Source organism: Odocoileus virginianus, chromosome 24 (assembly GCF_023699985.2).
Source record: "Odocoileus virginianus isolate 20LAN1187 ecotype Illinois chromosome 24, Ovbor_1.2, whole genome shotgun sequence".
Lineage (NCBI taxonomy): Eukaryota > Metazoa > Chordata > Mammalia > Artiodactyla > Cervidae > Odocoileus > Odocoileus virginianus.
This window is the reverse complement of record NC_069697.1, coordinates 33,892,935-33,902,901: the sequence shown is the minus strand read 5'-3', so window position 1 is coordinate 33,902,901 and position 9,967 is coordinate 33,892,935. Positions and strand designations below refer to the sequence as shown.

The 9,967-nt window shown below is 37.4% G+C and overlaps 1 pseudogene; it reads left to right on the top strand.

Annotated features, from left to right (window-relative positions):
* Positions 1 to 508: 508 nt before the first annotated feature.
* LOC110151255 (heat shock factor-binding protein 1 pseudogene) lies at positions 509 to 1,049 on the top strand (annotated as a pseudogene).
* Positions 1,050 to 9,967: the final 8,918 nt, after the last annotated feature.

Here is a 9,967-nt window from a genome sequence, read left to right as displayed (position 1 = left end):
AACAAAATGTGGTATATCTATAGAGTGAAATATTATTCAACCACAAAAAGAGGTGAGTTATGAAACTGAAATACACTACATGTTTAAATACGTTGAAACCTTGAAAATATTATGCTAAGTGAAAGAAGCCAGAGACAAAAATGCACATATTGCTTGACTCAATATATCAAATGTTAGAAAAGGCAAATTCATACTGGCAAAAAGTAGACTAGTGATTGCCGAGGGTTGGGATAAGGGACTGATTGGGAGTGATGGCTAATGAGAATATGGTTTGTTTGGGCAAAGATGGTGATGATAATATTCTGGAATTTGATAGTGGTAATGGTTCTATAACTTTTTTAATATACGTAACAAAGTATATTTTGTATTTTATATTTTAAAAGAGTGAATTTTATGGTATATGAATTATCAGTTCAGTTCAGTTGCTCAGTCATGTCCTTCTCTTTGTGACTCCATGGACTGCAGCATGCCTCTTTAAACAGTATATATTACTAAACTAGGTGCGAACAAACAGAAGTATAGGTGAAGGTCTGAGGCAGCACCGCCAAGCTGGGCACCGGGGAGATGGCCGAGACTGACCCCAAGACCATGCAGGATCTCACCTCAGTGGTGCAGACACTCCTGCAACAGATGCAAGATAAATTTCAGACCATGTCCGACCAGATCATTGGAAGAATTGATGATATGAGCAGTCGCATTGATGACCTGGAGAAGAACATAGCAGACCTCATGACGCAGGCCGGGGTGGAAGAGCTGGACGGTGAGAACAAGATCCCGGCCACACAGAAGAGCTGAAGTTTGCTTGTCTTCGCTGGAATCTGGAACACCTTTTTACAAGCCAAGAGGAGACAGATGGCTTTTTCAACTAACTACTAGGTGTAGACAGGTTTTATATTATAAAGTGTGCATTCTTCTTACCACATACTATAGAGTTAGTTTATGGAGTGACTTCCCTCCCCTGCCCCCCATGTTTCCTAAACATGGTGACTTCACATCTTGGACCTTGGTCAGTTGTGCTATTAAACACTAAAACTTTGGCAGTTCCTGCACACAGTCGTCCAACTTTCTAGTGTATTTTCGTGAGGTTATTTTTTTTTTCTGTCATTCCCTTTGTAGTAGTTCCTATTTAATAGAAGTTGCTGCATGATTTTTCTATTAGACATAGAGTAAACTCTTGGTTATAATTAGATTTTGTGAAGTAAGGCATTTATAGTTAAGGTTCTTTGATTCTCAGAGTGAACCATTGAGTGAATACCAAATAGTGATACTTTGTTGGTGATACTTTTCAATGGTTAAAAACATTTAAAATTGTGTATTCAGAATATCTGGCACTACTGTGTCGCCAAAACTCAGAACTGAACCACAATCTTATATCTGAGTCCCTGAGGCCAGATGCCACAGTAACTTAGAGTGACCACTGCCACTTTAGTATTAGAATTTTTAAATATGGAAAATGACAGAGTTGCCCGATGTGATGAGGCTTTCAGTAGTTAGAGTTTTGCATGAGATTTGAATTCTTCAGTCGGACCCTACATTGTCCATTCACAGTCATTACCATAGGAAATCTGGCAGGATTGTACAACTCAGTTACTCCCAGCTTTTGAGCTACTGGCCAGTAAAAGAAACAGAAGAGGAAAACAGACCATGTTAAGCCCACGCCAGTTGTTGGCTCGAAGGTGATAAATAACTTGTAGTAGGCTTGAGTTTTTAAGAAACACTGCTGCTTTATACTGTTCCTACCTGAATTCAAGCAGAGCAGTGGCTTTATTCCTGATGATGCTGCTCAGCTGAGTGTATCAGGAGTTTTGATCCTGGAGGCAGTGTTGACAGGGAGGGGAACCACGTGACTGTCGCAGCAGGGTGATTTTGTAGAGAAAATGGAAGAAGTTGAGGAATGAAATAGTGTTATGGAGAGGAAAGCCCATAGTCAACACAGTATGATTTTTTTAAAGTTTCCTATGTCACCAGTCTTAATTGTATTGGAAATGTATAATAAGATTAAGGAATAATGTGTCCTGTTTATAAAGTATCCGGGGAGCACAAAGGATTCAGTTTCTTCTGGACAAGATGGATTCCCCGCTGTTAGCCCCGAGCTGCAGAAAGCCCTTCACTGGGCTGGTGGGTCCTGCTGTGGGTTTGGCCCTGAAAGCCCAGAGCATGCTGGGGCGGGACAGGAGCTCATCCAGGTGCTTCCAAGCCTGGGAGATGGCAAGTGGGCAGTCGGGTGTGAGGAGCTGGCTTCCTTAAGTAACAGGAAGTTTTCAGAGGAAACTGCCCTGACCAAAAATACCTGCCATGAATAAAGGTGCCTGAAATCCTGCAAAAAAATAAAAAATAAATAAATAAACAGTATATATTACTAAACTAGTAGCATTAGTTTCCATTTTTAAAAATATGCATTAGCTTTGTTTCTTATTTCCCTAGAATGTTGTTCAAAGAATAAAAATAAGCCAGAGTCAAGTACCATGAATATATAACTAGTACTTATTAGTTTCTTACTGCTGCTATAACAAATTACCAGAAATTTTATGGCTTAAGATAGTCAAAATTTATTCTCTCATAGTTCCAAGCCTAGGATTGCTAAATGAACATTTTAGGGAGACCATATTCCCTCAGGAGGCTCGAGGGGAGAATCCTTTCTCTTTTGCAGTATCTGGTGACTGACTATGCTCCTTGACTTGGGGCCACATAATTCTAGTCTGTGCCTCCAGGGCCACACTGCTTTCTCCTCTTCTGTGTCTAAGATTCTTCCACCTCTCTCTTACAGGTCACTTGTGATGACATTTAGAGCCTATCAAGATGAAGCAAGATAACCTCCCTATCTCCCTTTTTCCATAGAAGGCAACACTCACAGGTTCCAGGCCTTAGCACATGATATGTTTGGGAGAGATTATTCCATTCATTCTACCTCCAGTACATTGCAGCATTGATAAGTTTTAGTGACTCAGTGTACATGAATCTGACCAAACTCCAGGAGATGGTCAAGCACAGGGAAGCCTGGTGTGCTGCAGTCCGTAGGGTCACAAAGAGTCAGACATGACTTAGCTACTGAACAACAACAATAATACAATCTACCTGCTATTGTGCTGTATGAGAGTATTACTTTAAAAATTCATCCTTTTTGGAATCTAGACTGCAAAAGAAGTAAACCTCTCACTGTTTGCAGATGACATGATACTATACACAGAAAACCCTAAAGATACCACTAGAAAATTACTAGAGCCAATCAATTAATTTAGTAAAGTTGCAGGATATAAAATTAATACATAGAAATTCCTGGCATTCCTATATACTAACAATGAAAAATCAGAAAGAGAAATTAGGGAATCAATTCCATTCACCATTGCAACCAAAAGAATAAAGTATCTAGGAATAAACCTACTTAAGGAGACAAAAGACCTATACACAGAAAACTATAAGACACTGCTGAAAGAGATTAAAGATGACACAAACAGATGGAGGGATGTATCGTGTTCTTGGATTGGAAGAATCAATATTGTGAAAATGACTATACTACCCAAAGAAACCTACATATCCAATGCAATCCCTGCCAAATTGCAAGTGGCATTTTTTCCACATAACTAGAACAAAAAAATTCACAATTTGTATGGAAAGGCAAACGATCCCAAATAACCAAAGCAATTTTGAGGAAAAAGAATGGAGCTGGAGGAATCAACCTTCCTGACTTCAAACTATATGACAAAGCTATAGTCATCAAGACAGCATGGCACTGGTACAAAAACAGAAATACAGATCAATGGGACATGATAAAAACCCCAGAGATAAACCCACACATCTATGGGCACCTTATCTTTGACAAAGGAGGCAAGAATATACAGTGAAAAAAAGACAGCCTCCTCAATAGGTGATGCTGGGAAAACTGGACAGCTCTGTATAAAAGAATGAAATTAGAACACTTCCTAACACCATACACAAAAATAAACTCAAAGTGGATTAAAGACCTCCATGTAAGGCCAGATACTATAAAACAGAGGAAAACACAGGCAAAACACACTTTGATAAAAATCACAGCAATAGCCTCTTTGACCCACCTCCTAGAGTAATGCAAATAAAAACAAAAATAAGCAAGTGGGACATATTTAAACTCAAAAGCCTTTTCACAGCAAAGGGAACTATAAACAAGATGAAAAGATAACCCTCAGAATCGGAGAAAATAATTGCAGATGAAGCAACTAATGATTAATTTTCATAATATGTAAGCAGTTCATGCAGCTCGATACCAAAAAAATAAACAGCTCAATCAAAAAGTGGGCAGAAGACCTAAACAGACATTTCTCCAAAGAAGATACAGATATTGAAAACAAACCCATGAAAAAATGTTCAGCATCACTTGTTATTAGAGAAATGCAAATCAAAACTATAATGAAGTATCACCTCACACTGGTCAGAATGGCCATTATCAAAAAACTACCAATAATAAATGCTGAAGAGCATGTGGAGAAAAGGGCACTCTCTTGCACTGTTGGTGGAAACTGATACAGTCACTATGGAGAACAGCATAGAGATTCCTTAAAAAATTCGTAATAAAACTATCATATGACACAGTAATCCCACTACTTGGCATATACCCTGAGAAAACCATAGTTAAAAAAAGACACATGTACCCCAATATTCATTGCAGCACTATTTACAATAGCTAGAACATGGAAGCAATCTAGATGTCCATCAACAGATGAATGGATAAAGTTGTAGAACATACATACAATGGAATACTACTCAGCCATAAAAAGGAATGCCTTTGGGTAAGTTCTAGTGAGATGGATGAACCTAGAGCCTGTTATACAGTGTGAAATAAGTCAGAAAGAAAAAACAAATTTCATATATTAATGCATATATATGGAATCTAGAAATCAATAGTACTGATGAACCTATTTGCAGGGCAGAAATAGAGACAGACACAGAGAACAGACTTTGGACACAGAAGGGGAAGGAGAGGGCGGGAAAAATTGAAAAAGTAGCACTGAAGCATATACATTCAGTTCAGTTTAGTTGCTTAGTCGTGTCTGACTCTGCGACCCCGTGGACGGCAGCATGCCAAGCTTCCCTGTCCATCACCAACTCCTGGAGCTTGCTCAAACTCAAGTCCATCAAGTCACTGATGCCATCCAACCACCTCATGCTCTGTCTTCCCCTTCTCCTTGCACCTTCAATCTTTCCCAGCATCAGGGTCTTTTCAAACGAGTCAGTTCTTCACATCAGGTGGCCAAAGTATTGGAGTTTCAGCTTCAACATCAGTCCTTCCAATGAATATTCAGGACTGATTTCCTTTAGGATAGTCTGGTTGGATCTCCTTGCAGTCCAAGGGACTCTCAAGATCTTCTCCAATACCACAGTTCAAAAGCATCAATTCTTCAGCGCTCAGCTTTCTTCATAGTCCAACTCTCACAACCACACATGACTCCTGGAAAAACCATAGCTTTGACCAGATGGATCTTTGTCAGCAAAGTAATGTCTCTGCTATTTAATATGCTGCCTAGATTGGTCATAATTTTTCTTCCAAGGAGCAAGTGTCTTTTAATTTCATGGCTGTAGTCACCATCTACAGTGATTTTGGAGCCCAAGAAAATAAAATTTCTCACTGTTTCCATTGTTTCCCAATCTATTTGCCATGAAGTGATGGTACCAGATGCCATGATCTTAGTTTTCTGAATGTTGAGTTTTAAGCCAACTTTCTTACTCTCCTCTTTCCCTTTCATATAAAGGCTCTTTAGTTCTTCTTCACTTCCTGCCATAAGGCTGGTGTCATCTGCATATCTGAGGTTATTGATATTTCTCCTGGCAATCTTGATTTCAGCGTGTGCTTCATCCAGTCCGGCATTTCACATGATGTACTCTGCATATAGGTTAAATAAGTAGAGTGACAATATACATTACCATATGTAAAATAGATAGCTAATGGGAAGTTGCTGGATAACCCTGGGAGCTCAACCTAGAGGGGTGGGATGAGGTGGGAGGTTGGGAGGAAGGCTGAGGAGGGAGGGGACATGTGTATGTTTATAACTGATTCACACTGGTGTATGGCAGAAACCAATACAATATTGCAAAGCAATTATCCTCCAATTAAAAATAAATATAACAAAAATCTTTTTTAACAGCCATAGCAACATTTACTTATTCAGGTAAAAGCTGTCTTTTGTAAAAATGGTCCTCTTGGAGAAAGTACACTCATTACCACTCTACTGCTCTCGATCAATGTATTTGGGGACCACTTCCTGGAAATGTCTTTAGGACCAGTTTATAAGTCACCAGGAAAATCAACCTTATTATTGTATAAATTACACACACAATATAACATTATCTGCTTTATCCATACTACTTATCCCTAGATAACTTCCAGTTCTTTTAAAATATTAAATTTCTCTGATATTGTATAGCTCTGTTGATTTTACATATTCATAGTAGAAAAAAATTTTAAGGAAAACTATTTCTCATCCTAGTCAAAAATGATCTGCTTGGTATATTACATATCCACACATTTTTCTATGCAAGTATATATAAAAATATTATCAGTCACACATAGTCTTCTGTCACAAATAGGACAAACTATTTAAGTGTAAGCTATCATTACTATTTCTAATGGAATTATAACACTTTTTAATTTAAATACAAACATAGTTCCATGTTGATAAATATTAATATACTAATATATAACAATATTAATGCAAATTAATATTAGTGGCTGCATAAATTCCATTCTTGATTTTACCACAACTCATTTAATCAGTGCTTTGTTAGAAATTTGTGTGGTTCAGATTTTCTTCTACTGTTATCACTATGAGGTAATAAGCTACCTCAATTGTAAATCTTTATAAAATTATGCAGTTATTTCCTTTAAAATACTTGTGGAATCTAAAGAACAATACAAATAAACTTATTTACAAAACAGAAAAAAAACCTGAGATGTAGAAAACACATTTATGATTACAAAGGGGAAGAGGAGGAGGAATAAAGTAGGAGCTTGGGATTAACAGATACACATTACCATATAGGAAATAGATACTTATATAAACAAAGATTTATTGTATAACACAAAGAAATATATTTAATATCTCATAATATCCTATCAGGGCTTCCTTGGTGGCTCAATCGTTAAAGAATCTGCCTGCAATGTGGGAGACCTTGGCTAGATCCCTGTGTTGGGAAGATCCACTGGAGGAGGGCATGCTAATCCACTCCAGTATTCTTGCCTGGAGAATTCCCATGAATAGAAGAGCCTGGTAGGCTACAGTCCATGGGGTTGTAAAGAGTCAGACACAACTGGGCAACTAAGGACAGCACAGCATTGCAGTACTCCATCATGAAAAAGAATCAAATATGTGTAAAACTACTTTGTTCTTCACCTGAAAGAATAGTTTGTTCTTCCCCTAACTCAATATTATAAATTAACTACAAAAAAAATTTTTTTAAGTTTGTAGAAAAGAAATTGCTGAGTCAAAGTTTGAACTTTTATACATCTTCCCAAATGGCCATCTATATTTATCCCTCAAATATTGAGTGCCCAGCATGTCCCTAGCTCTAGAAATAGTATTCTAAGAATGCATGTGTTATATACGGCATGATAAAGTCAGCATAGCCACAAGAAGAAACAAAATGAGGCTTGGAAGGAAGTTTATTATATTCACAGGGAGAGGGGTTACCATATGCCACTAGAGTCACAGGAGGAAGTACCAGTGTCAGTCAGGACAGGGGTCCCCACCCCCTGAGCCATGGACTGATACCATCTGGGCCACACAGCAGGAGGTGAGTGGTGGGTGAGTGAACTAAGCTTCATCTGTGTTTACAGCCCCTCCCCATTGTTTGTATTACAGACTGAGCTCCACCCCCTATCACACCAGTGGCCACATTAGATTCTCATAGGAGTGCAAACTCTACAGTGAACTACATATGTGAGGAATCTAGGTTGTGAGCTCCTTAAGAGAATCTAATGCCTGATTATCTGATTCTTCATTATGTTGAATTGTATAGTTATTTCATTATGAATCACAATGCAGTAATACTAGAAATGAAGTGCACAATACACATAACGCAGGTGAATCATCCCCAAACAATCCTCACTCACCAGTCTGTGAAAAAACTGTCTTTCACAAAACCTGTCCCTGGTGCCCAAAAGTTTGGGGACCACTGGGTCAGGAAACAAAAAGCACAAAAGGAAGTGCTGGCTAGAGCCTTTATTGGCATTTTCTTGGGACAGGCAAGATGTGTACAAGATTGCCAAGATGACTGTACTCAGATAATTTACCCTCTGTGAGAATGGATACACTTCAGACAAATAAATAAAAGTATGATTTGTGTTTAAGAGAGGAAGTACAGGGTGTTTTGGTTGCCTGGAAAAGGAGGCTCTCACCATCTAGGGTTTCCAGGAATGCCCCACTGAAAGGTGTTTAAATTAAGACCTTGAATAGTAAGGATTATGCAAGAAGATTGGAAATGATACAGTTGATGAAACAGGGGCAAAGTAGGAAATAATTGGATTTCCATTTTGTAGGAAACAAATGGATTTGAATAAGACTATTGTATATATATAAAATAAAGATTAGTATCTTTAATACGGGTAGAATACTTACAAATAAATAAGAAAAGCTGACCATATCAGGGGGATCAGACAATTTACCAAAAAAGAAGCTGAAATGTGAAATATTTTAGAAGTAGTCAGTAAATAATGATTGCAATTTAAAAAGTGAAAAATATCTTAAAAATTATTTTGCATGTTGTACTAGAAATGCTTTAAAATAACTAGGATTTATAATTGGAAAGGGGTACTGCAGGTAATTTGCAACCCACTCCAGTGTTCTTGCCTGGAGAATCTCATGGACAGAGGAGCCTGGTGGGCTACAGACCACAGGGTCACAAGGAGTCAGACATGACTGAGCGACTGAGCACAGATACCCGCACTCGCTGTGGGTGATGATGCACGGTGCCTAGAAGCTTGGGTTGGGAGCTATATTGCCTGGGTTCAAAACTCACCTCTCACTTATCACCTGTATGATCTTTGGCAAGTTTAATCTCTCTTAGTTTCAACATATATAAAATAGTTCCAGTACAACCTCATAAGGTTGTTGTGAGGTGAGGATTAAATATTAAATAATATGTATCAAGTGATTAAAGCAGAAGCCGGTGCCCAGTAAATTGCTGTTATTATTTTGTGACCCTGCCCAGTGATTTTATGTGGTACTGAATCCAAATACTGAATCGTAACAGATATCTGGGCTCATTTCCCATCGACTCGTCTAGTCTTATATCATACAATAGCACTTAATTTCATAATGCATATTCATATAATACATGTTAATTGCTGAAGACTTATGTTAATATGTTAAAATATATGTTAATGATAGGATAAATTCTCTGGTTATCATTCTAATTTTGAAAACTTTCCTGGCTATTTTTGCATGATTTTTTTTCCTTAATGTCCTTTAAAATCTTCTACAATTTTTCAAATTCCAAAGTAAAATGCTCCAAAAACAAGGTATGGAATGCACTTAATTATAGATGAATGTGGAGAGAGTCTTCCTATCTATGTATGTGCTATTTTTCTTTATTTTACTGTTTCATCTTCCCACATGAATACAACCACGATAGTATGATTTTGTACATTTTTTCACATAGGTCAAAGAAACAAAGCTCTATGTGCATGCATGTGTGTTTGTGTATATGTATATACACATATATATTTATACACAAACACAATGTATTTATAAAACAAGCTCTATAGGAAATTCCAAAACAAGTATTTCAATAATGTGGGAATAAGCATATCACTTCCAAAAATAACTCCATTAAAGGAGAAAAGTATTTACTTTAAAGTAAGAGTCTGTTTATGTAAAAATTAATCCCATTTGTTTATAATTAAACTGTATTTCAATAACCTATATGTATAAAGTGCTAAGAAATTCTGTTTTTGAGTGAAAAGCCTTGCCAGTTAATCTGACAAAATTATCGTATATAT